The sequence below is a fragment of the Pelodiscus sinensis genome, chromosome 19 (genome assembly GCF_052426305.1).
Source record: "Pelodiscus sinensis isolate ZL-2025 chromosome 19, ASM5242630v1, whole genome shotgun sequence".
Taxonomy (NCBI): Eukaryota; Metazoa; Chordata; order Testudines; family Trionychidae; genus Pelodiscus; species Pelodiscus sinensis.
Window position 1 is genome coordinate 30,559,909 of NC_143070.1, and position 25,857 is coordinate 30,585,765.

The 25,857-nt window shown below is 53.2% G+C and overlaps 7 non-coding genes across 7 annotated transcripts; 4 read left to right on the forward strand and 3 right to left on the reverse strand.

Moving 5' to 3' along the window:
• Positions 1-1,111: 1,111 nt before the first annotated feature.
• On the reverse strand, positions 1,112-1,184 carry TRNAK-CUU (transfer RNA lysine (anticodon CUU)). Its single transcript has one exon. It is a non-coding gene; the product is annotated as a tRNA-Lys (tRNA).
• Positions 1,185-4,099: 2,915 nt separating this feature from the next.
• Positions 4,100-4,172, forward strand: TRNAR-CCU (transfer RNA arginine (anticodon CCU)). The gene has a single exon. It is a non-coding gene; the product is annotated as a tRNA-Arg (tRNA).
• A 4,329-nt stretch (positions 4,173-8,501) lies between these two features.
• On the reverse strand, positions 8,502-8,583 carry TRNAS-AGA (transfer RNA serine (anticodon AGA)). Its single transcript has one exon. It is a non-coding gene; the product is annotated as a tRNA-Ser (tRNA).
• Positions 8,584-13,024: 4,441 nt separating this feature from the next.
• On the forward strand, positions 13,025-13,129 carry TRNAR-UCU (transfer RNA arginine (anticodon UCU)). The gene is made up of 2 exons: positions 13,025-13,061; positions 13,094-13,129. It is a non-coding gene; the product is annotated as a tRNA-Arg (tRNA).
• A 5,030-nt stretch (positions 13,130-18,159) lies between these two features.
• Positions 18,160-18,253, forward strand: TRNAI-UAU (transfer RNA isoleucine (anticodon UAU)). The gene is made up of 2 exons: positions 18,160-18,197; positions 18,218-18,253. It is a non-coding gene; the product is annotated as a tRNA-Ile (tRNA).
• A 3,937-nt stretch (positions 18,254-22,190) lies between these two features.
• Positions 22,191-22,272, reverse strand: TRNAS-AGA (transfer RNA serine (anticodon AGA)). The gene has a single exon. It is a non-coding gene; the product is annotated as a tRNA-Ser (tRNA).
• Positions 22,273-25,312: 3,040 nt separating this feature from the next.
• On the forward strand, positions 25,313-25,386 carry TRNAI-AAU (transfer RNA isoleucine (anticodon AAU)). The gene has a single exon. It is a non-coding gene; the product is annotated as a tRNA-Ile (tRNA).
• The last annotated feature ends 471 nt before the right edge of the window (positions 25,387-25,857 follow it).

Consider the following 25,857-nt stretch of genomic DNA (forward strand, 5'->3'; position numbering starts at 1 on the left):
TGAGCTCAATCCTTGAGGTAACCATTTAGGGATCTGGGGCAAATCTGTCAGGGATGGCTCTTGGAGCTTCCATGAGCACAAAGACAGAATTAGCTGACCTCTCAAGGCTCCTTCCAGCTCTATGAGGTGGTTTATCTCCTTATAAAGAGCATGCATGGACAATCTCTTGTGCAAGAAAGCTCTAATGGCTATTTTAGCCATAGGGGTTTCTGGCGCAAAAAATCCCTCTTGCCTGTGCACACTGCCTTCTTGTGCAAGAGAGCTTATTCATTATGGGGAGAGGAATAATTCTTGCACAAGAAGCCCTCTTTTCCAATGGTTTACTGCACATTTTCTTGTGCAAGAATGCACATGCAGGATAAACACTCCGCTAGTTTTTGCACAAGAACGTCCAGTCTTGTGCAAAAAGCCCACAGCAGAGACCATAGGTGTGCAGTGTGAAAAATCTCACAACAGCAAGCCCACCCCAGGAGGTCCCATGGAGATTTGAACATAGGTTCAGGATTCAAAGTCCTGAGTGCTGCCCCTTACACCATCGGACCAACATGGCTCAGTGGGTGTGGGGACCTGGGATATTCAGTTTTCCAGCTGGCCTCTGCACTCCTGGCTTCCCTCCTGCTGCTTCCTCCCTCTGGCTACGTCTACACAGCTCATTTATTATGGAATAAGCTGGTCTCGAATAGTGATTCCAAAATAGCTTATTTCGAACTAGCACGTCTACACTGCAGGGAAACCTCAGAATAGTCTGTGGCAGGCTCCTCAGTGTACACGAGCTACCTCGATTTAGAGCCCTGGGAAGAATAACTCAGACTGGCCCCGGGGAGAGGCTAGTTCAAACTAGCAGCAGTGGCGCATCTACACAGGCCTTATTTTGAAATAGCTAATTTGGAACAGGTGTTATTCTTCGTAGAATGAGGTTTGCAGAAGTCGGAATAAGCCGCCTGTTACTTCAGAATTATTTCAAACTAACGGAATTGCTGTGTAGACTCTTTATTCTCTCTTTGGTTCTACTAAAGCTGGACCCCAGGACTAGACTTTTTCTTTCTAAAACCCTGATGAAAAGTGAGAGCCAATTGCTCGCAGGCTGAGAATGTGAGTTAATGAAGGGCACCGCCCAGCATCGGGCTTGAACCCATGACCCTGAGATTAAGAGTCTCATGCTCTACCAACTGAGCTAGCCAGGCTGTGTGCAAAAAGTTTCCTACTATCCCATCTCAGGAGCCAAGTGTTCTCCACTGCCTGACTCAAGGCTCTTTCTTGCCCCTAATGTGGGGTTCTGGTCTGTGGAGAGGTTTGAACTCGAACCCCACTCCCGACACACCCACTTCTTTCCCCACAAGGAACGGCCCCATTTCCATCTCTCCAGGGACAGGAGAAGGGCTCTGGCCTGTTCTCTGCAAAATGCTCAGCCTGTTTCATTTTCTGCAGGAATGAGTGGGATCCATGCGCCCTGTTCCCCAGTGACAAGTGTGTGTCCTCTCCCCCCTTTCCACAGACACAGCAGGCCAGGGGGCTATGAGCCTCCAGAGGCCCCTTCCTACTTGGCCTCCCACAAAGCTGGGGTGAAAAGCTGCTAGACCCCATCCCTCCTGGGCCAAGCCATGGCAGAGGTAGCAGGATTCACTCCCATCTTCTCCTGCCCGTGCCCTGGTACTGAGGGGCCAGCCCCTTTCCTGCTGCCCCAACTCTTATTCCCACAATGCACTTTGTGCAGGGGCCCTTGGTCTTTCTGCCAAGGTGCGTGGCTGGCAGCCAGGACTCAGGACCCTTCCCCCAATCCTCCCTCTGACCCGCTCACACTGTCTGGCTGCCTCCAGCACGGGCTGAGCTCAGGGGTCAGGTGGGTGACCTGCCCTGCAGCTGTGATGGCATCAGGCCCTTCCCGCCGGCCTGCTCCGTCTGGAGATGGATCTCCAGTGGCCTCAGACACCCAGGAAGAGGAACAAAACTCTCTTATTGAACCTCAGGGCATGGAAGCTGAAGCACCTCAACCTTGTAACAACCAGCTAAGTCTTAGTAGGTCCCACTCTGAGATTTGAACTCAGATTGCAGAACTCAGAGTCCTGAGTGCTGCCCCTTACACCATAGGACCTATGGGGTGAAAGTGCAGTGGGCACCTCTGACTCTCAGCTCTCAGGCTGGCCTCTGCTCTCCTGGCTCCCTACAGCTGCTTCATCTCCCAGGACTCCCTGTAAGAAATGTGTCACTTTCACCCCTGGGAGCAGCTCAGCCATGCAAAGGGGCTGCCTGGGGCAGGACATTAGCCCTGGAGGGCAGGGGTGGGTGTGGCAGTGACATCACAAGGGCCTTTTGCAGCCCCTCAGCTTATTGGCTAAAGGAGTTTGGGAGGTGGTGACCTCACAGAGAGTCCATGACAGTGGCCAGGTGGACTCCAGCCCTCCTGGGGCAGGCTATGGCAGAGGTAGCAGGAGTCACTCCCATCTTCTCCTGCCTGTGCCCTAGTGCTGAGGGGCCGGCCCCTTTCCTGCTGCCCCAACTCTTATTCCCACAATGCATTTTGTGCAGGGGCCATTGGTCCTTCTGCCAAGGTGTGTGGTTGGGAGCCAGGACTCAGGACCCTTCCTAAAATATACAAATCCCCCGCCATCCCTGGGGGCCAGGTGAGTGACTTGCCTTGCATATGTGACAGCATCAGATCCCTCCCAGCCGTCTGCTCAGTGTGCAGACCAAGCCCAAGGGTAGCACCTGGGTTGTGTGTTACACAAAAGCCTCTTGTTCCCTGCCCAGTTCCCAGGGGCTGCTAATGCTAACTTCCATGGGGGTGTAGCTCAGTGGTAGAGTCTTTGACTGCAGATCAACGGGTCCTTGTCTCAACTCCAAGTGCCCCCTTGGAAAAAATTCCTTCTAGTGTAAACATTTTCCTTTCCAGTTCCATCACACTCTGGCTTTACATTGCTTGAGGTTCTTGACATTAATAAGAACCCTTAATGCAGAGCTACTCAACTTTGGGATCCCTGGCAGCCATAATCAAAGGCATTTAACCAGGATGGACAGGGCAGGTGTCCCTAGCTGGTGTATTCCAGAAGCTGGGAATGGGTGACGGGAGGGATCATTTAATAACTGTCTGTCCTGAGGATTCCCTCGGGACAATGAAATTGGCTGCTGTTGTGAGACAGGATCCTGGGCTAGTTGGACAACTGGCCTGGCCCAGTCTGGCTGCTTTGATGTTCTGTTTGGTTTCTGTTCTTGTCCCCTCTGGGCAAGGGAGAAGTGACCCCTCATCCTGCGAAAGGCTAGTGCAGGTGAGCAAAGAAACATGTGTCCTGTGTCCTATATTGTATTATTGTAGTAATAAACCTTTAGATGTTAGATGCTAAAGGATTGGCTCAGCGTGATTTGTGGGTAAGATCCAGAGGGTAAATTGACCAGGATTCTGGCTTAAAGGTGAGTTCAAGGGGAAACCTCACAAAGGAGATTCCAGGCAGCCAGGCCATGGGGGTCTCTGAGGTTGCTCTGTGAGGTCACTGCTTCCCAGCCAATGAGCTGAGGTGCTGTAAAAGTTTCTTGTGATGTCACTGCTGCCTTGCAGGCTCATGTCCTGTCCCTGGCCAGCCCCTTGGCATGTGTGAGCTGCTCCCCCTCTGCCCCCTCACTCAGGGCTGGTTCTGGGGCTCAAGCAGGGAACACCAGAGGCTGCTCAGGGGCCCACATTGCTAGGTTAGGGGCCCCCCTGTGGGGCTGTGAGTGTTGCTGTCCCTGCTGTACAGACACGGCCATAGAGTCTCAGGAGGCTGCAGTGGTGGGAGACACTTCCCTGGTTTCGGGAGGGAGACGAGATGTCAAGGCCCATGATTTGGAGCCAGCTACAGATACCCATGAGGAGCAACGGTAGTTCGAACTAGGAACGGGGTTCGAACGAGCGGGGATTTAAAAATGGCGGTGCCCCGCTTATGCAAATGAAATTCAAATCCCGGGCTTCATTTGTAATTGCGGTATGCCTACATTACCCCACTAGTTTGAACTAGCGGGGTAGTGTAGACATACCCTGGCTTCTTCAAAGGGGCTTCATTAGGAGCTAAAAGTTGAAGAAGGGCCATTTAGAAGGGTGAATTTCTTTCCCTGGCAGAATTTTCTGTGTGCCCCAGTGGCTTAATGGACAAGGCACTGGCCTCCTAAGCCAGGGATTGTGGGTTCAAGTCCCACCTGGGGTGACAGTTTCTCTCACTGACAAAGAGTTTACTCTCCTCTGCTCTCTGAAACAGTTAGCAAGGATGCTGCACAGTTGCTGTCTTCGTCACTGTTCCAGGAACAGAGTGAGTTTTGCCCTGGGCACCAATATTGAAGGTGTGTGTGCACCTGTTTGTGTGAGGCCCCCTGGCACCCATTGGCTCCTGTTGAGGGGTGGAGGGTCCCCTGACCCTGTAGCTCCTCTGGGGGAGGGGTGGAGGGACCCCTGGTCTGGTATTTCCTGCTGTGGAGGGACTCCAAGCCCTATAGCGGGTCAGAGTCCTGCCTGGTAGGATACAGTTTCAGTTTTTCCCTGGTGGATGCTCCAGACATGAGGGATGCCAGCACACTGGCTCAGCCTGGGCCGGCAGTGATGGTTTTTATACATGCAGGGAAATTCCCCGGCTTCTCCCCCGCACAGAGCTGCTGCCTCTCTGGGAGGCGGATGAACTGCAGCTGCGGGACAGCTCCCTGCCAGCAGGGACAGCAGCCAAGGCACCAAATATCGCTGGGTCTGCAGCCAGTGTTGGGAACTGGGCAGGGAACAGGAGGCTTTTGAGTCACACACGTCTCAGGTAGGACTGTCACTGGTCCAAGCAAGGAATGTGTCTTGGGGCTAATTTAGTGACACCCCAAGGCCGTGTCTACACAATGGCTGTGTCTAGATTGCATCCCTTTTCCATAACCGGTAGGGGAATTAGCTCAAGTGGTAGAGCGCTTGCTTTGCATGTGAGAGGCAGTGGGATCAACACCCACATTTTCCAGTGATTGATATTTGCTTTTTCCTTGTTTTACAGGCAGAGACAACAAGGGTGCTAAGTGCTTCTAGGGGCCTCTTTGCAAAAGGCAGGGGACTGGTTTATGCAGTTCAGTGGGTGTCACATTTGCCGGGCATAGAAAAGTTCCCTGGCTAAAAGCCAGACAGGCAAAGTCCTGCCTGTAACACCCAGAGGAGGGGATTCACTTGCCTGGGGAGGGCAGGAACAAACCAGCACTTGGCTGCCAGCTGTTTGCACATCTGGACACAGAAGTATCCTGAGCCTTGGTTCTACCAGCCAGTTTCTTTTCAATTCACTGCAAACTGCGTCCCAGCTGTAGGTGATGCTGAATTCACCTGCCTGGGGAGGGTGGGAAGAGACCAGCACTTGGGAGCTTGGCTGCCAGCTGCTTAGCACATCTGGACACAGAAGCATCCCAAGACTTGGTTCTGCCAGGCTCCAGTTTCCCCTCTTCTGTTTCTTTTCAGCTCCTTGCAAACTGCCTCCCAGCTGTGGGTGAGGCTGAGTGTGTGTGAAACCAGCTGCGCTTTGGATGATTTTGTTAATTGTTTAAAAAGCCTCAGGAACCTCTTCTGCCTGGGGAGGTGTCTGGAATAGACGCCTAGTGTGACATCACCCTGGGGTTTTACCCCTTTAACGTCACCCAGAGACTCCTGACAAGTCTCCTGTGTCCATCTCCGCCTCAGGCCAAGTGTTCGCATGTTTCATATCTAAGGAAACTCCTCCTCCCTTTTTCCCTGCCTACGTTTCCTGAGCGAGCTGAACCCTTCTGTGCCAATATTCCAATAAAGTGTATTATCCCACCAAGTCCCAGTGATACCAACTTCTTCCTGCTTATTACCCATAGTCCTGTGTGTCTATACCAGCATCTAAGACACAGATTAGATTTTGCTTCCCAGTGGTCCCTTGTCCCTCCTTTATCTCTGCAGTTACAGCCCCTGCTCGCTCCCATTTCTGGCCCGTCCCACAGGTGTCCATGTTGTTCACTTACCTGTGGGCTTTGGGCACCTGCCCCCATCAAACCTAGTTTAAAGCCTCCTCACTAGGTGAGCCAGTCTGCACCCAAATACTCTTCCCTTCCTCGACAGGTGAACCCCGTCCTTGCTGAGCAGCCCTTCCTGCAACAACATCCCATGGGCAAGGAAGCCAAAGCCCCCTGCCCACTGAGCTGTAGCTTTCTGGGCCCAGGGGGCCAGACACCGTCTGGGCTCGCTGGCTGGAGGGAAATGGGGAACGGCTGCACTTTGGGAGTCAAAAGTGTTGTCTGGAAACATAAAGAGCCATTTTAAAGCAACTTTGGAGGAGGGCACCATGGCTTAGCTGGCTAAAGCCCCTGCCTCATAAACAGGAGATCCTGGATTCAAGTCCCTCTGGTGCCTTGTTGTAACCTTTGCTCACATTTACTTATGCCCTTCTGGGACACAGAAGAGGCCTCCCCTGGCCACCCATGGAACTGCTGGTTCAGGAAAAGGCTGATTTGAGAGGGGTATTGGGAAGGAAACCACAAGCCTGGAGCACCTGCAGAAGCTGCTGGCACTGGCAAGCCTGGAGTGGGTGCAGAGGCTGCTGTGACTGGCACTGGCAAGGCGGGGCTCTGACTGCAATTGCTGAGACAGGAGAGCCAGCACCACATGCCCTTGTGATTCCCTGGGGGTGTCCGTGCTCAGAGAGCCTGAGGGAGCAACCTCTGCAGCTCCTGTAGCCATAGAGAGTCAGGGTATGTGGGCATCAGGTGCTTCTCACCTGTGGTTTCCTTCTTCCAAACACCCCTCCCCAATCAGCCTTTTCCTGAACCAGCAGTTCCATGGGTGGCCAGGGGAGGCCATCTAAGCCATGGTGCCCTCCTTGAAAAGGGTTTTGAAACTGTTCTACTTTATGGCTCCAGACACCCCCTTCCCATTCCAAAGTGCAGCCGTTCCCCATTCCCCTCCAGCTCTCGCCATGACTCAAGGCCTGCGCAGCCCAAGACATTTGATCCAAAACAGAACTGGATCATTTAATGTAGGGAAGGTCAATCAATGGCATTTAACCAGGATGGACAGGGCAGGTGTCCCTAGCTGGTGTATTCTAGAAGCTGGGAATGGGCGACAGGAGGGATCACTTAACAATTGTCTGTCCTGGGGATTCCCACTGGGCAATGAAATTGGCTGCTGTTGTGAGACAGGATCCTGGGTTAGTTGGGCAACTGGCATGGCCCCGTCTGGCTGATCTGATGTTCTCTTGGTTTCTGTTCTTGTCCCCTCTGGACAATGGAAAATGGACCCGTGTCCTGAAGGGGACAGAACGTGGCCTGTGAAAGGCAAGGGTAGTTAAGGAGACACCTATGTTCGTGTGTCCCTGATGGTCTAGTGGTTAGAATTCAGCACTTTCACTGCTGAGGTTTGGGTTCTATTCCCAGTCAGGAAAACCAGCCTCATCTGTATTAATGAAATCTGCCAAGTCTTTCCCCTTTTCCATCATAGGGAGGGCCTGTGGGTTGAGGGAATGGAGGGGCTGGGGTGCCAGAGGCAGGCTCTGACTGGGAGATCCTCCCAGCAGCCAAGCACAGAGAATTACAGGCCACACAGGCCAGAAAGATCTGCACCCAGCAGCCAAAGTAGCTCAGTGAGGAGAGTGTTAGCCTGAAGATCTAAAGGTCCCTGGTTCAATTCCAGTCTTTGGCACGCTCCAATAGGGGCTAATTGCTGCAAGTTGATGGTTTTGCTTAGAGCTGTTATCACAATCTGCACTGTAGGAGAAAAGGGGAGATGAGCTGCATCCTGGGGCTCTTCCTGCTTTCTCTTGGCCCTGGGTCTCTATCCTGCCACGGGGCAGGTACAAGGGCTACAGTTGGGGGCAATCAGGTGACACCACAAAAAACACTCCCTGTTGGCAGTGCTGGAACATGGCACCACATGAGCATGTTGCTAACACCCATGTCTCCCCCCCTCAGGGCCACTAGAGACGTCCAGCAGCTCTGTCCTTGCACCCTGGGGCTGTCTGTCTGGGCCATGCACTCACACACACTGGCCCCTCCCTTTCTAGGACAGGGCTCCTGTTGTTCCTTGCTTTACTCAACCTGGGAGTTGGGCTTATCCCCAAGCAGCAGGGGCAAACTTGGACAAATATTGTGTTACTAATTCTTTGCCCAAGGCAGAGCAAGAGCAGGGAACAAGACCCCCCCCCCCAATACTTCTCTAGACCCTTTCCTCCCAACATGGGGGGGGGCTGTGCGCCTCGGGAGGAGTGACCCACATCATATCCCCAACATTTCTGCCCTTCATGGATGGACCTTTGGGGGCAGGCCCAGACGCTCCATCCTCTCACTCAACTCCTATCACACACTGGAGCAGGGCAGCCCCCAAGGGTAGGGCTGAGCCATGGGCAGAGGCTGCAGGAGCTGAGCGTTTCCCTAGAGCCCAGGGACCCATAACGAGGCACCATGCGCCGTGTCTCTCTCGGAGAGGTGCAGAAAGGGATTGAGTGGGGACAGGGAGAGTGGCTCGGGTTGTGCAGCTTGTTGCCTGGTTAGGGGTGTGGCCAAAACACAGGCCTCGCTGTGAGCAGGATTTGAACCTGCGCAGGGAAACCCTATTGGATTTCAAGTCCAACGCCTTAACCACTCGGCCACCACAGCTATGAAGTCAGCAGTGTCCCAGGATCAGGGAAAGTGGTAAATAATCCCAGTGCCCAGGCCTGACCTCACCCGTCCCACAGAATTCACACAGCAAACCTGGCTTCCAGCGCACAGGGCAAGCTTGGGGGCTCATTGCTGGGCCCTGGGGTGAAGCATTAATCCAGCCCCCTCCTGCGGGGCCTGTGAGTGTTGCTGTCCCTGCTGTACAGACAGGGCCAAGGGGGCAGGGACAGGTTCACTGAATGGGCCAAGGTCACCCAGCTAGTTAGAGTCAAAATCTGCCCCCAGATCCCAGCCCCAGCCACCGACGTGCTGACTCCCTCGCTGCCAGGGGGCTGTTTGCATTGGCCTCTTTTGCTGTCTTTTCTGCTGTGAGACATTGGGACAGTTGGCCAGAGCGTCCCGCAGTTGCCATCTCCCTCTGTGCAGGTGCTGTCCAGAGCCCCGACTAGCAAACGCTGACACTGCTGTTAGATCCAGACCAGAGGGGAGTTTTTAAGGGTAATTTCAGAAGAAGGGATGCAAAGTGTTTTCTCCCCAAATAACTGCATCTAAACGTTGTTTTTTATTTCATAATAAAGTATTTTGAAACAGCACCCGGACACGATTATGCAAATGTAGCGCATGATATTTAAATCCCGGTTTCAGTTACAATTTTGAATGTCTCCATTTGCATCCCTCTCCTGAAGGAGACTGCAAGTGTCAACATGTCCTGGGTGTTGCAAACTCCCAGCACTCACCTGATGTTCCCTCCCCGCTGCCTGAAGCCGTTTGGGAGTCCTCCTGCTTCCCCTGGAGCTGCAGGTCATCAGCGTTGTCATCCTGAAGCTACAGCCGCTGCTGCCCAGGTGTCTCCATGCCAGACTCCACAACTATCCCTGAAGACAGGGGCTCCCCACACCCCGGGATTCAGTCCAGTTCCTCACAGTATGCACAGTGCTGTGGTGCTTCCCCAGAGCGGGACCTGCCCTCACAGGCCCTCACATACCCCTCCCGCAATTCGTTGACCTTGGCTCTGACTTGGTTTAGGATGCAGGACGGGGGAGGTGGCCTTTCTCTGCAAGGCCATCAGCCATTGGGCCATATGTTAGATAATTTCATGGAGGTTAGGTCCATAAAAGGCTATTAGCCAGGGGATAAAATGGTGTCCCTGGCCTCTGTTTGTCAGAGGCTGGAGAGGGATGGCAGGAGACAAATCACTTGATCATTGTCTTCGGTCCACCCCCTCCGGGGCACCTGGCACTGGCCACTGTCGGCAGACAGGACACTGGGCTGGATGGACCTTTGGTCTGACCCAGTATGGCCGTTCTTATGTTTTTGTGTTTATAAATGTCACATTCCTCCTCCTGGACTGCCGGGCCTGCAGAGACTCCCCCTCGGATCACAGCTCCAAGAGGGTCTTTATCTCTGGCCCAGACACTGACAGTGCCCAGTGTTTCTGCCCCTTGCTTGGTCCTGTGACCAGGGCCAGATTAAGGCCTGGGCTAGCCGGGCAGCTGCCCTTTATAGCTGCCATCAGGCATCGTGTGCCTGGCTCTTGGATTGCGGGCTGCAGTAGCTCCCAGCAGCCACCCTGCGGCAGCTGCCCAGGCGGGGGCCACATGAACCCCTGCAGCGCTGGCCAGCAGCGCCCTCCCCGCAATGGCTGCGGGACCCTGCATGGCCAAGCTCAGCCTGCTTCAGGTGCCCTAAGGCTGCCCACCAGCAGCGGTAGCCGGGCTGGGCCAGGCACGTGCATCCTGCCACCACCAGCTACATGCATGCGCCCTCCTCCAACCCGGGGTGCAATTGAACTGTCAGCCCGGGGCACCGGAATGGCTCAGTCTGGCCCTGCCTGTGATATGTCCCTGAAGGGGTCTCTGGGGGCTTGTGCCTGAGACATGGCTCTCCGGAAGGCAGAAGTGCTCCATCTTAGGCAAAGGACCCAGAAACAACACTTTACAGCAACAAACACAAGGACGGCTCTTGATCCGCATCCCTGGGCCACACAGAGTATCCAGAAGTCACTTCCCCACCTCTCCCTTGGCTGCTCTAGAGCTTAGCCCAAAGTCCGATAAACTCTACTCTCCCACCCAACAACCCAGGGCAAAGAGGCAGCTGGAATCTCTTGCCTCCCAGCTTCTTCCCTGCCAGCAGCAGCCACAGCGCCTTTCAGTCACTGGGTCAGCCAAGGAAGAGAGGCAGGAATGGGGCCAAGTAGGGAGTCAGGCTGAGGGGGGCAGGCAAAACTCATCTTGCCTTGCAGGGCCAGTGACAACAGCTTCTCTTTTGTGCGCTGCTGAGGAGAAAAACGCTCTGAGCAGGACCATAAAGACCAATTTAAAAGAGAATTTAGACGGGGGCACCAAGGGGACAAGAGTCAGAGTCTGGCAGCTTCTGGGACACAGAAGAGGCCTTCCCTGGCCACCCATGGAACTGCTGGTTCAGGAAAAGGCTGATTGGGGAGGAGCGTTGGGAAGAAGGAAACCACAAGCCTGGAGCAGGTGCAGAGGCTGCTGTGACTGGCACTGGCAAGGCAGGGCTCTGACTGCAATTGCTGGTACAGGAGAGCCAGCACCACACGCCCTTGTGATTCCCTGGGGGTGTCTGTGCTCAGAGAGCCTGAGGGTGCAACCTCTGCAGCTCCTGCAGCCATGGAGAGTTAGGGTCTGTGGGCATCAGGTGCTTCTCGCTTGTGGTTTCCTTCTTCCCAACACTCCTCCCCAATCAGCCTCCCCTGAACCCGCAGTTCCATGGGTGGCCAGAGGAGGCCTCTTCTGTGCCCCAGAAGGACATAGGAAAATGCAAGCACAGGCTGCAATAAGACACCACCAGGCATAAAACCCAGGATCTTTTGTTTACAAAACAAGGACTTTGGCCAGCTGAGCCATGGTGCCCTTCTCAGGCTCCTGGGTGAAACTGCTTTATGGTGGCAGACAACACCTTTGACTCCCAAAGTGCAGCAATTTCCTTCCAGCCCTGGCAGTGTCTGTGGCTGAGTTGCACAAAGGAAGATACAAGATCCCTGCTGGGGGGGTCTTTGCTGGATGAACGTGCCTGAGGAAAGACGCTGGAAGCGCAACAGACACACAAAAGGGGACGAGGGACAGTTTAAGTCACACACACGGCAGGTGGCGCAGCTCAGCCAGGGACTTTATCCACTCACAGAGCTTCATAGCTTCTCCACCCCCCAAACCCCACCAGGCAAACTGCCCCATGGGCCTCGCCTGCACCATGCTTAGGGCCTGGGGATTGTCTGTCAGACAAAATAACTAGCTCCCCCGACCCTGGAGTCCATTAGGCCCATGCAGCACACAGAAAAAGTTGCCAGGGAAAGAAATTCACCCTTCTAAATGGCCCTTCTTCAACTTTTAGCTCCTGATTAAGCCCCTTGAAGAAGCCAGATACACAGGAAGGGCTGATCACACCCCTCTGAAATCAGCTTTCCATGGGTATCTGTAGCTGGCTCCAAGTCATGGGCCTTGACGTCTCGTCTCCCTCCCGAAACCAGAGAAGTGTCTCCCACGGCTACAGCCTCCTGAGGCTCTATGGCCCTGTCTGTACAGCAGGACAGCAACACTCACAGGCCCCAATATGTCCCCCTGAGCAGCCTCTGATGTTCCCTGCTTGAGCCCCAGAACCAGCCCTGAGTGACAGGGGCAGGGGGAGCAGCTCACACACGCCAAGGGGCTGGCCAGGGGCAGGACATGAGCCCTGGGAGGCAGCAGTGACATCACAAGGGCCTTGTGCAGCACCTCAGCTCATTGGCCGGGAGGCAGTGACCTCACAGAGCAACCTTGGCAACAGCCAGGTGGGACAGGCTGCAGGGCTGGGGCATCTCAGAGACCCCCATGGCCTGGCTGCCTGGAATCTCCTTTGTGAGGTTTCCCCTGAGCCTCAGTCCTGGCTGAAGCCTGGCTACAGAGAGAGGAGGCCAATGCAAACAGCCCCATTGCAAAGCGGAGTCAGTACATGGGTGGGTGAAGCAGCGAGCTGGGGGCAGAGTTCAGCTTTAACTCACTAGGGGTGCGACCCATAGTTCAAAATAATCAATGCGCCTATTTTGAAATAGCTTATTTTGTAATTTGGGGCTGGCTACACAGCACTTACTTCGAAATAAATCACAAGTGGCCCTTTCCGAAAGAAGCCTTGGGCATCTGCAGGAACCTTGTGGGCTCTGGGACAATGTGCGTGGGGCAGGAGAGCTTTCTTTTTATCCTCGCAGGGGAATTAGCTCAAGAGGTAGAGCGCTTGCTTAGCATGCGAGAGGCAGTGGGATCAATGCCCACGTTCTCCAAATGCAGCTCAGTTCTTATCCCTTACTTTAACGGTCAGGGGCTCAGTGGCCCCCTCCCTCTTCCTGCCTGCTCTCCCAAAAGAGGCAGACCTGGCTCCCCTTTCTTTCCCTCCAACAATTGCCATGCTGCAAAGCAGAGAGTGGAGATTTCAGACCCAGCTAACAGGCTCTGTGGTGCAATGGAAAGCATGTTGGACTTCTAAGCTGCAGTGGTTAACCTGAGCCCAGCAAAACATTTGAAGGTTGTGGGTTCAAGTCCCACCAGAGTCGCTTTAGCTGCTTTCTCATTTCCAGGGCACCTTTTACAGACCAGGCAGACCCCAGTTCCCAGCAGACTCCAGTGAGGGTGGAGGGAAGGGCTGGTTCTTGGGGCTGGGCTGAGGGTGGTTCTGAAAGGCTGCAGGTGCCGTTAGACCATTTTGTCCCTCCCTGTCTCCTACCAGTGCTGAGCAACACTCAGGCTGTGTCTACACTGCACGGCTCTTCTGGAAAAACCTACGCACATTTCAAAACCCAATTTGTGCAGCTTTTTCTTCTGCTTTTTTTGGAAGAAGCTTTTCTGACATTTGGCCTGTGGACACTGGGCAAGTCACACAAGGGAGGCAGCAGGCAGAGCCAGCCCAATACACCAGCCTCCCAGGGCAGGGGAGGCCAAGCCACAAGCCTCCTGCAGCTGCCTGGCCTGATTCATCTCCCTTCCCCAGGCTGGCAGCAAGGGGCATTTTCAGCTGATGTCACTCCCCTGTCACGTGGGTGTTGGGCTCATGAACAGGCTAGTAAGCAGCAGCTGCACTTACCTGGGCACCCAGGGGAGCAGCAATAAGAGCAGAGCCTGTCTTTCAACCAGGGACCTTTTGCATGTTAGGCAACAGCGAAAATCACTACATCACAGAAACACACTTTGGCTTTGGGGGAACTTGTCTGACTGTTCTGTTACTCAGTCCTTCCAACACCCTGCTCTGCGGGGGAGGGGAATGCACCTTGTGAACACTCCACCTCTTGTTCTCAGGGAAGCCACTAACTGGAACTGCCAGCTCCTCATTTCCTCACCAGCCCCTTGAGATTTGTAGCTCAAAGCTGGAGCTGCTGTGGAAGGAGGTGAAGCTACAGAAGCTGACAGGGGACAATCAGCGGGCGGAGGGTTATTTTTTCTCCTCCCTGGGCTGATGTGGAGAAGAAAATCCTCTTCCCTTCTCCTCAGAAAATGGAACTTGCAGCTTGTTTTTTCCTTGCTTCTACTGAAGCTGGACCCCAGGACTAGACTTTTTCTTTCTAAAACCCTGGTAAAAGCTGAGAGTGAATTGCTTGTACGCTGAGAATGTGAGTTAAAGAAGGGCATCACCCAGCATGGGGATTGAACCCATAACCCTGAGATTAAGAGTCTCATGCTTTATCAATTGAGCTAGCCAGGCTGTGTGCAGCAGCTTTCTTAATATGCCATCATAGGGTAACAGGAACTGAGAGTTCTCAAGTGCCTGACTCAAGGCTCTTTCTTGCCCCTAATGGAGGGTTCTGGTCTGTGGGGAGGTTTGAGCACAAATCCCCCTCCTGACACACCCACTTCTTTCCCCACAAGGAACGGCTCCATTTCCATCTCTCCAGCGACAGGAGAAGGGGACGGTTTCAGGATTTCTTTTACCACTGCAGCATGGGGAGATGGAGGGAATTCAAACTCCTTTGCAAGCTTTGTTCTTCTGGCACCAAGTGTGACAGGAGGGTGACATGCCATGCTGACCGCCAGCAACCATGACCAAACCTCTGAGAAGGAAAATGTATTTTGTTAAAAGGAACAATGTGAAGTGTGTATGCAACTGACTGAACGTGACCTTGCGTTGTGTGTGAGGGTGTGTCTAGACTACTGAGTTTTGTTGACAAAAGTGGACTTTTGTCGACAAAACTATACCAACATCTACACTACCGCTGAGTTCTGTCGACATAACGTCGACAGAACTCAGCAGTTTTGTCAACGCTGGTATACTTCATTTTACGAGGCATAACACCTTCGGTCGACAGAGTTCTGTCGACAGAAGGTGTTATTGCCTGTAGGGTTGCGTCTAGCCTACAGGGTTCTGTCAACAAAGCAGCTTGCTTTGTCGACAGAACTCAATGTGCAAACTTCTGTCGACAAAACCCGGTAGTCTAGATGTACCCTGAGAGATAGTGAACCTACTAAAACCAGCCTGATCTAGCTTTTCTGCTGCAAGGATGAGACTAACACCCATGTAACTAAGTTTATCTCTGCATATTGAGATAAAAGTAGCTTGAAGCATTAAGCCAATTGTAACGCTGTCACTAGCTTATGTGATGTCTATTCTATTTTGTGTGCAACCATGAATGTATATAAGGTTACCACGGACATTTGATTTTGGAAGTCTTTCTTTTGAAACTTCCCACAGCTCTTAATAAAAGTGTTTCTCTCCTTCCAACCCTGCGTCTGGATTTCCATGACACCTCAAACCAGCTGGACTAGCCAGCCCACGTCACAGTGAGTCACTAGTGGCGCTGTCAGAGAAGAGCCATTGGCAGCTCCAGTCATCCCGGCAACTGCTGGAGGTGCCTTTCTGAAAGGGCCATTTGTGGGCTTAGTCTCGGCAGGCTGGCTAGCTCAGTTGGTTAGAGCGTGGTGCTAATAATGCCAATGTCATGGGTTCAAGCCCTATGCTGATCCCTGAGATGTTTGCTGTGGTGATTGTCCTCACCTACCCAAGAAGCCACCAGTGCAGACAGAGCCGAACTGCTGCTTATTGTCACGGGGGTTTCTTGTGCATGAAAGAGCAGTGTGATTTTCCATGCTTAGCCTCATTGGCATATTGCTTGCTCAAGAACCCGTCAGTGTAAACATGGCCCCTGTGCTTTCTGTCTAAGCTTAAAAATTTTTGTGCAAAGCAGGAAGATTCTAGAGCCTTCCTCGGCAAGTGAGTCTGAATCCTGCACCACGACCTCAGTGGGACCCGCTGGCAAAATACTGGTTTGCTGCAAATCCTTGGTAATGCCAGTGTTTGGCTTCCTTGGCAATGTCTGCACCGCACATTGTTGTGCAATAAGATACACAAATGAGGTGTGGGGATGAATTGCCACAGCTCATTTGCATACCTAATGAGCCATCATTTTTGCAGCAGAGACTTTTGTGCAAGAAGAAGCTGTCTACACTGCTCCTTCTTGCACAAAAAAACCCTCTTGTGCAGAGCTGTTCCGCCGCTTATTTTCAGGAATCCTCGTGCCAGTTGGCAGAAAAATCCAGTTCTGACCAGTCTCTGAGTGGCCGGTGCCTGAGGGGATCCAACATGGATCCCTAGGTTACAGTCACAAGCACCATTTAGTGGCCCCAGTTACTGACCTAAACACCATCATAACACGACGTCTACGTCTACACTGCAGCCTTCTTGTGTAAGAACTGTTTTGCACAAGCGTTCTTGTGCAAAAGGTCTTCCACAAGAACACGTCCACACTGCCAAGTGCTTTGCACAAGAGATGTGCTTTTGTGCAAGAGTGTCCATGGCAGTGTGGTTGCTCTCTTGTGCAAGAAAACTCTGATGGGCATTTTAGCCATACAGGTTTATTGCACAAGAAATTCATGTTGCCTGTCTACACTGCCCTCTTGTGGAAGAGCTCTTGTGCAAGAGGGCTTATTCCTCATGGGGAGAGGAATAACTCTTCTGGAAGAAGCCCTGTTTTCCAACGCTGCAGTGCAAATTTACTTATGCAAGAACACTTGTGCTGTGCTCTGCATGTTTTTGTGCAAGAACATTGAGCAAAAACCCTGCCATGAGGAGGTAGCCTACAGGTTTGTATTCATTCAAAGAGTTCACATACAAAGGAAGTGTCTCTATTAAATAGACACTCTTGCAGGGGGCACTTGGATTTGAACCAAGGACCATGTGATCAGCAGTCAAACACTCTGCCACTGAGCTACACCCCCATATGAAAAAGAGTGTCTGCAGCCAGTATTGAGAAGTGGGTGGGGAACAGGAGGCTTTTGTAGAACAAACATCTCAGGTGGGACGGACCCTCACTGACCCCAGATTGTGACTGGTCCTAACATGGACTTTGTCCAGAAAGCATCAGAACTGAGGCAGGACAGAGGTTCTGTCCACACAGAAAAGTTATTTCGAAACAATGGCCGTTATTCCAAAATAACAAGGCAAGAGTCTAGACAGCAATTCCGTTATTTTGAAGTAACTCTGAAATAACAGACAGCTAATTCCAACTTCTTAGACCTCACTATACACAGAAAAATGCCTATTCTGAAATAGCTATTTCAAAATGAGGCGCGTGTACATGCTCCACTTCTGCTATTTCAAAATATCCCCTCCCCAGGGCCATTCTAAGTTATTCCCCCTGGGGCTCTAAATCAAGGTAGCACGTCTTCATTAGGGAAGCCTCCTCGGACTCATTTTGAGGTTTCCCTGCAGTGTAGACGTGCTATTTTGAAATAACTGTTCCAGAATATCTTATTCCAAAATAAACGTGCCTTGTAGACGTAGCCAGAGAGTCCTGAGAGATGAAGCAGCCGGTGGGAAGCCAGGAGAGCAGAGGCCAGTCTGAGAGGTGAGTGTCCCAGGTGTCTACCCCAGGCCTTCTGTCTAGGTCCCAGGTGTAAGGGGCAGCACTAATGACTCTGAATCCTCCAATCTGAGTTTAAATCTCAGTGGGACGGGCTGGGGTGGTTGCTGGGAGATCCTTGTGCTCCAGGCTTTTTGGCTTCCTTGCCCTGAGGTTCACTAAGGTGGTTTTGCTTGTCTGAGACCCATTAGAGCTTTGTGAGCAGACTTGTGCTCAGGTGCCTGATGCCATCACAGCATCAGGGCAGGTCGCCCATCTGACCCCTGAGCTCAGCCCATGCTGGAGGCAGCCAGAGAGTGTGAGCAGAACGGGGGCGGGGGAGTGGTTTACTTTGGGAAGGGTCCTGGCTGCCAGCCACACGCCTTGAAACAAAGACCAACGGTCCCTGCACAAAGTGCATTGTGGGAATGAGAGTTGGGGCAGCAGGAAAGGGGCCGGCCCCTCAGCACCAGCGAGCAGGTGGGAGAAGATGGGAGTGAATCCTGCTACCTCTCACGTGCAAAGGGAGCACTGACCCACGTGCAACTCATCTCTAGTGCTCTGGCCTCCAGCAGCTTTGTGCCCCACTAGGGTGGGTTATTTCAGAGAGCAGAGAGGAAGAGGGAGGGGTCTCTGGATGCACGGAGCCCCCCGGCTCTGCCTGTGAAAAAAACAAGGGCTCAGCAGAAACTTCAATTCCACTTTGTGCGTCTTGACTTTTTCAATCTAAGGACTTTGAAGAAGCACTTCAAATATCTGCTTCAGTGGCGCAATGGGTCAGCGCACAGTACTTATAAGGCAGTACTTGTAGGACACATGCTGAGGTTGTGAGTTCAAACCTCACCTGGAGCACTCACTTTTAGACCCTGCTGGGTTGTCCCCTTGCAGTGGTTCCCAAACTTTTTGGCATCACTCCCCGCCCCCGCTTTTTGATTTGTGAAAACCTTCATGCTCCCCCTGGAATTTCTTCACACCCTCTCTCCTCCCCGCCCCCCCCAGGCTGTCCCCAGAGCCCAGGGCCCAGGAGTCTGGTCAGCAAGTGAGATTCGCCCGTCAGTCCAAGCTGCTTTCTCCCCGGCTGCCGTTCCTGCCTGTCCCGTGCCAGCGCCACACGCAGGCCAGTGGGGCAGGACAGGGGCGTGTCAGGGGGGCCCTGCTCTCAGTCCGTCCCTCACAGGCCCTGTGGGCTGCTCGAGGGCTGAGCCGGTCGCCCAGGCCTGGCGCGGGGATGGAACATGGGGCACGTTTCCCCCTGTGTGCGTGTGCGGGGGCGGGAGGGAGACACACCAGCCCGGCCGAAGGTTTTGTGCTGGGGCTGGAGGCTTGAGCCCGAGCTGTTGGCCTCAGCGGGACTTGCTCCTCTCCCCTCTCCTGCCTTGCTGTCTCCTTTGGCCAGCAGCACTCAGGGGGCAGCCGGGAGAGCCAGCACCAAGGGCAGAGGAGGCCGAGGCACAAGCTCCTCAGAGGGGACAGGCCTGAGGCCTCTGGCTTCTGCCAAGGGGCTTTCTGTGGTGCCGAGCAGGGGAGGGAGGCCAGGCCCAGGCAGGAGAAGGGGCAGCAAGACACTGTGTTTCTGTGTTTCTGCCTGGTTTCACTCAAGGGTCCTTCTGCAGGTGAAGCGCCCATTAGAGCCCCCTGTGTTGCTGGGTTCTCCTGCCCCAACACTCACCCAAGAGACACCTGGGCAAAGCAGCCAGCCCCAGGCCCCCTTCCAAAGCTCAGCTGGCAGAGCAGAGGCCTCTGGCTGGGGATCAGGAAAGGCCCTTAGGTTGCTTTTAAAAAAAAAAAAAAATTAATGGAGATGGCCTATCTCCTAGAACTGGAAGGGACCTTTAAAGGTCATCAAGTCCAGTCCCCTGCTTTCTCAGTAGGACCAACTACCATCCCTGATGAATTTCTTGCCCCAAATGGCCTCTGCAAGGATTGACCTCATACCCCTGGATTTAGCAGGCCAATGCTCAAACCACTGAGCTATCCCTCCCAGAACAGCTCTGTAGTCAGCATGAGGCTTGAACCCATGACCTTGGTATTATTAGCACCAGGCTCTAACCAACTGAGGTAGCTGAAAGGAGAGATTCTTTTTCCTACCCCTGGCTGCAGGCCAGGCCTTAGGACCAGGCGGCTGCCTTGGGTCTGTCCCTTTGGGGCCTGGGGCTACAATTTACTGTTTGCTGGTGTCCTAACAGTGGAAGTAGGATGGCAGCAAAGAGCTGGTGCAGGTGCCCTCTGGGTTTGATTTAGAGAGTCTTATCTAGACTTGCTAAATCAAACTCTGGGAGATGGATTGCAGCAGAAATCTCCACCTGAGTGAAGACATGGCCTAATGGTGCAATTAGTTAGATGCTGACCACAGCCAGTCTGAGCCATTCTAGTGCTCCGGGCATGTGGCACTGCCCCCTGGCTCATGGTGCATGTGCTGCTCCACCCTGGGTGCACAGTGCATATACAGCCCCTCCCCCTCCATGCATGAAGCATGTGGTGGCAGGGTGCTCTTGTGCAGCAAAGCCTGGCCCTGCCACCACCGCTGGCGTGCAACCCAGGGTCCCCTGGGGCAGGCCATGCAGAGCCCCACAGCTGCATGGGGAAGGGCACTGCTGACAGGTGCTGTGGAGGTTAATGCAGCCCCAGGGAACTGCTGTATACCAGCGTTGACAAAACCGCGGAGTTCTGTCGACGCTATGTCGACAGTTCTCTGCGGTAGTGTAGACGCTGGTATTGTTTTGTCGACAAAAGTCCACTTTTGTCGACAAAACTAGGTAGTCCAGACACACCCTTAGTCTAGGGTAGCTGAAACAAAATACAGAAAAAAACCAGTTTCTTGCCATTTTAACTCAGAAAGGACATTATCTCAATGACTTAATTACCTGCATCCTGCTTCAAAAGCCTTTTAAAACTGCACTTTAAAGGGAATCCTCTGAACTGTTATTCATGCTAAAATTCGATACTTTACGGCGGGGTCCTAACAAAGACTCTAGTTATCTTACCCATTACAAAGATAGCTTCCCCAATTATCACCTCTAATATCATTAGCTCACAGACATTTACCTTCCCCCCCGCATCCCCGTTCTGTTCTGAAATTTGATTTCTCCTTTTCATATGTGTTCGGTTTTTTTAATAGTATCCGTTGATATATATGGTTGTGACAATTTTCTTCCACTATTTGATCTGAGGAAGTGGGTCTGGCCCACGAAAGCTCATCATCTAATAAACCATCTTGTTAGTCTTTAAAGTGCTACACAGTCCTGTATTTTGTTGCAGCTTAAAAGTCCAACATGCTTTCCATTGCACCACAGAGCCTGATATCGCCACTCTCTGCTTTGCAGCTTGGCAACTGCTGGTGGCAAAGAAAGGGGAGCCAGCACATGGCAGTGTGGACATGCTCTTGCACAAGACATTTTGCGCAAGAACTCTTGCACAAAACAGTTCTTGTGTAGGAAGCCTGCAGGGTAGATGTAGCCAGGGGGTGTTTGGGTTTGTTACCAGCACTGAGCTTTGTACAACAGCCCAGGGGACATTGTGAAAAGCCAAAACCTTCCCGCCCTGGGTGTCACTGGCCAGCCAGCGAGTGGCACAAAGGTTCCTGGCAGTGATGGCTTTGGTTAATTGATAACAAACCCCAAAAGATCAGATGAGGTGGCTGAGTGGTTAAGGCGATGGACTGCTAATCCGTTGTGCTCTGCATGCATGGGTTCAAATCCCATTCTCATTGGATGTTTTCAGCCCTTCCTCTTGCTTCTTCCAGATCTCTCTTCAGTTCAGTACCAGCCCCTCCTGTAACCCTGCCTGCCCCAGCTCCTCCCACTGCAGCCTGGGGAAAGGGGAAATCTCCACAGAGACACTCCCAGATGGGACCCTCAATCCCTTCTGCCCTCAAGGGGAAACCTCACAAAGGAGATTCCAGGCAGCCAGACCATGGGGGTCTCTGAGATGCCCCAGCCCTACAGCCTGTCCCACCTGGCTGTTGCCATGGTCCCTCTGTGAGGTCACTGCCTCCCAGCCAATGAGCTGAGGTGCTGCACAAGGCCCTTGTGATGTCACTGCTGCCTTGCAGGCTCATGTCCTACCCCTGGCCAGCCCCTTGGCATGTGTGAGCTGCTCTCCCTGCCCCCCTCACTCAGGGCTGGTTCTGGGGCTCAAGCAGGGAACATCAGAGGCTGCTCAGGGTGCCACATGCCCCCAGGGTCACCTTTTAAATGTCAGAGCAAGCCAGGATCTATCCCGTCCCTTCCCCAAGACCCCACCCCTTTGCTGAGCCCCTGCCCTCCCCAAACCTTTCCATGGACTCTTGGTTACTAATGGACACTCGCCACTAATGACACAATCACACCCCAGCCATTTTGCTAGGGCTGCAGCTGGGGAGAACAATTTCATTTAAATCATTAAATGATTAAGCGTTTGAACTGTCTCATGTTAGTTGATCAAACTTCATTTTAAAGAAAGGAAAACATTACGGCCAGCACAAAAGGTTTCAATGTTGCTTTATTTATGACAGGGGAGGGGAACCTTTTCTGGGTCGGGGGCCACTGACCCACATAAAAATTAGGGGCCACAAAAGTGAGAGACAAAAAACCTCCTCCTAAGGCCCCCAGCCCTCTCTGATGTGGCCCCCAACTCAGTCACCTCCCTCCTCTGGTGTTCCAGCCCCCATGGCGTGAGGGGAAGGGACGGGCAGCTGCCCCACTAGCTCAACCCTTAATCCAGTCCTGATGCCAATAGTAACAGCCCCACTGCTGGTAACTCACAGAGGCCCTTGCTGCCTGAGGAAGAGGTGTGGGCAAAACACAGACCTCGCTGTGAACAGGATTTGAACCTGTGCAGGGAAACCCTATTGGATTTCTAGTCCAACGCCTTAACCACTCGGCCATCACAGCTCTGGGCAAAGTGGATCTAGAGAAACTGGTAAATAATCCCAGTGCACAGCCCTAATGTCACCTGCCACAGAGTTCACACAGCAAACCATTGCAACAGCTGTGCACAGGAGTCCTGGCAGTTCTGGTCTTAGGCTGCCTTGGAGGTGAGTTCTGCTTCAAGGTCTTCCCTCCTCCTTCTTGGTCTTCCTTTCCCTTTTCCTTCCTCTTCTCTTCTCCCCTTTTCCTTCTTCTTCCTGGTGTCCTTCTTGGATCCCAGTTTATAAAGAGAAATTCAAGAACCGCTTAGTTCTACCTTAACCAATTATTTTAGGATAATTTCACTATCCAGTTGGCTAAGATGGAGCGCTTCCAGCCTCTTGGAGAGCCATGTCACAGGCACAAGCCCCCAGAGACCCCTCTGGCCCTTCCAGGGATACATCGCAGGAGCAAGCAAGTGGCAGCAAGTTCCGGGCACTGTCATGGTCTGGGCCAGAGATAAAGCTGTGGTCCAAGGAGGAGTCTCTGCAGGCCCTGCAGTCCAGGCGGAGGAATGCAGATATTTGTGGCTGAATGGTTGACGGCCTTGCAAAGAAAGGCCACCTCCTCCCACCCCAGACCAAGTCAGAGCCAAGGTCAAGAAATTGCGGCAGGGGTATGTGAGGACCTGTGAGCGCAGTTCCCGCACTGGGGAAGCATCGCAGCAGTGTGCATACTATGAGGAACTGGACGAAGTCCTGGGGGTTGGGGAACCCTGTCTCCAGGGACAGTTGTGGAGTCTGGGATGGAGACACCTGGGCAGCAGCGGCCTCAGCTTCAGGATGACAGCCCAGATGACCAGCAGCTCCAGGATGAGGAGAAGGAGGATTCCAGGAACGTCATGACCCTCACCCTGGAACAGGTCCCCCAGATGCAGGAGGCCTCCCAAATGTCCTCAGGCACCGGGGAGGGAACATCAGGTGAGTGCTGTGAGGTTGCAACACACACAGGGCAGGCGGGAGCACAGGGGATGATGCGCTATCGTGACGTGTCATGCTGATTGTAGGTGGGGGGACACCACACATGTCTGACCCCATAGAGGGCCGTCCTCCCCCCGCCATGTGTGCAAGGCACCACCTGCTCCTGCAGACAGTGCTGCCAGCGGCTAATTTCCTAACACTGGATGCAAAGAAGCAAGTGTAATGGGGGTGTAGCTCAGTGGTAAACTGTTTGACTATAGGCAAAAGGGTCCCTGTTTCAACTCCAAGTGCCCCCTGAAAGGCTGATCAACTTCTTTGAAACCTTTGCATCTCCAATTGCATCTCACTCTGCATTTCTAATGTGCAGAGATTACTACAAACCCCTGGGCTGTGTCTACGCTGGGTCACTTATTGTGGAAAAGCAGCCGCTTTTCCAGAATAACTTGCCAGCTGTCTACATTGGCCGCTTGCTTTTCCAGAAAAGCAATGACGATCTACTGTAAAATTGTCAGTGTTTTTCCAGAAAAACTATGCTGCTCCTGTTCGGGCAAAAGTCGTTTTCCAGAAAAACTGTTCCGGAAAAGGGCCAGTGTAGACAGCCCAGTAGACTTTTCCGCAAAAAAGCCCGCATCGCAAAAATGACGATCGGGGCTTTTTTCCGGAAAAGCGCGTCTACATTGGCCACGGACGCTGTTCTGGAAAAAGTGCTTTTCTGGAAACGCATCTTGCCAATGTAGACGCACTTTTTCCGGAAATACTTATAATGGAAAACTGTTCCATTTTAACCATTTCTGGAAAAGGGTGCCAGTGTAGACGTAGCCCTAATGTGTTTCTGTGTCAATGCGCATAAACCAGGCAAACCTATCTCAACTGAAACAAGTTAAAATCTGCTGTGTCTGGTTTCTATTCCCATCAGTTCAGCAAGGGTGTGATCTGAAGGTCCTTGGTCTACCTGGGCTGTGCTGTGCAGAAGAACAAGAATCACACCCAGTGGGGGAGGAATGGCCACTATCTTTCAATCTTCCGGAGTTTGATTTAGCAAGTCCAACTAAGACTCACGAAATCAAATTCAGAGGGTACCCCACCAGTTTCCAGTACTTCTGCTCTTTGCTCCCTTTGGGTTCCTGAAGTAGGGACATAGCCAGGCTCAACTGACGGAGGCCAACGCTCGCTATGTAGGGTATGTTTACACTTGCACCCTCTTTCCAAAAAGGGATGCAAATGTAAAGATTGAAAACTGTAAATGAAGCCACCAGGGACACATACAATGGGCCTGCAGAAAAATGAAACAGCTGAGCACTTTGCAGAGAACAGGCCATCGCCCTGCTGGGAGAGGCTCCATCATGCACAGACTCTGCGCAGGGCCAGACTGCTGGGAGGAGGCTCTGGCCATGGACTTTCCCCCCTCTCTGTTACCTCCTGCACCTGGGGCTGAAAGGGACGTGGGCTGCAGGCTGGTCCTGTCCAGCTGCCTTCCCCAGTGGGAGCAGAAAATGCTCATGGAAGGGCTCACACATTGTCCCCAATGCACTCGCCTGAGGGACTGAATTCTTGCTGCCCCTGGGTGCACCCAAATGCCCTTCTGGGGGGGCAGGTTCCCCAGCTCACACCTCTCCTGTCACACAAAGCTTGCAAATGGGGTTGATTTTCCTCCATCTCCTCTTGCTTGCTTCTACGCTAAAAGAAATCCTGAAACCAGCCCCGTCTCCTGTCACTGGAGAGATGGCCCTGTGCTGGGATATGAGAGAGTATCCCAGTGATGCTCCTCGCAGCCCAGGATAAGAAGGGGGCTCTGGGTAGAAGGAACCCAAGTAAAATAGGTCCCAGTGGGCATGAACTGGGCACCAGCTTGGCCCAGTTGAGTGAGGGGAGGTTGGTCCCATGGTGTCAAGGGCAGCGCTCAGGACTCTGCTGCTGCTGGCAGAGAAGAAGCTGGGAGGCAAGGTGCTGGCAGCAAGAGATTCCGGCTTCTCTTTGTCCTGGGTCTGCCGGCCGCCAGCCACCTTGACCAACCCTCAAACCAGCTGGACTAGCCAGCAGAGATGTCCCTGCAGCTGCCTGAGGCGCCTTTCTTGAAAGGGCCACTGGTGAGCTGTACTTTCGTAGGCCGGCTAGCTCAGCTGGTTAGAGCGTGGTGCTAATAACGCTAAGGTCATGGGTTCAAGCCCCATGCTGGCCACAGGGGTATTTGGGTCTCTGACTTCCCTTCCTTTAGCTGCCTGCTATGGACAGGGAAGCAGAAACAAGCAAAAGACTGAGAGCTTTGCAGGAAGCAGGGCAGAGATCGGGGGGGGGGGGAGGCTCCAGCCTGTACAGCTCCAGTGGCTAAAGGGCCTGGGCCTGGCTTACTGTCCCCAAAAGCAGGGGGACTGATGTCCAAATTCCTGCTGCTGCAGTGGCTACCTCAAGGCACCAGCTGGGGGGCAGGCTCTGGAGCCCAAACAACACGGGGAGACTCAATATGTCCGGGAGGCCTGGAGCGTGTGAGCCCTGCACAGAGGCTGCTGCTGGGGGCCTGCTTCAGTGGCCCAGCAGCTCAAGTTCCCCTGAACCAGCTTCTCCCCCTGGAGCCACCCCCCAGCGCTGCTGAGGCCCCTGACATGAGGCAGTGGGACCACCAGAGGAAGGTGCCAGCCTTAGCCCTTCCTCC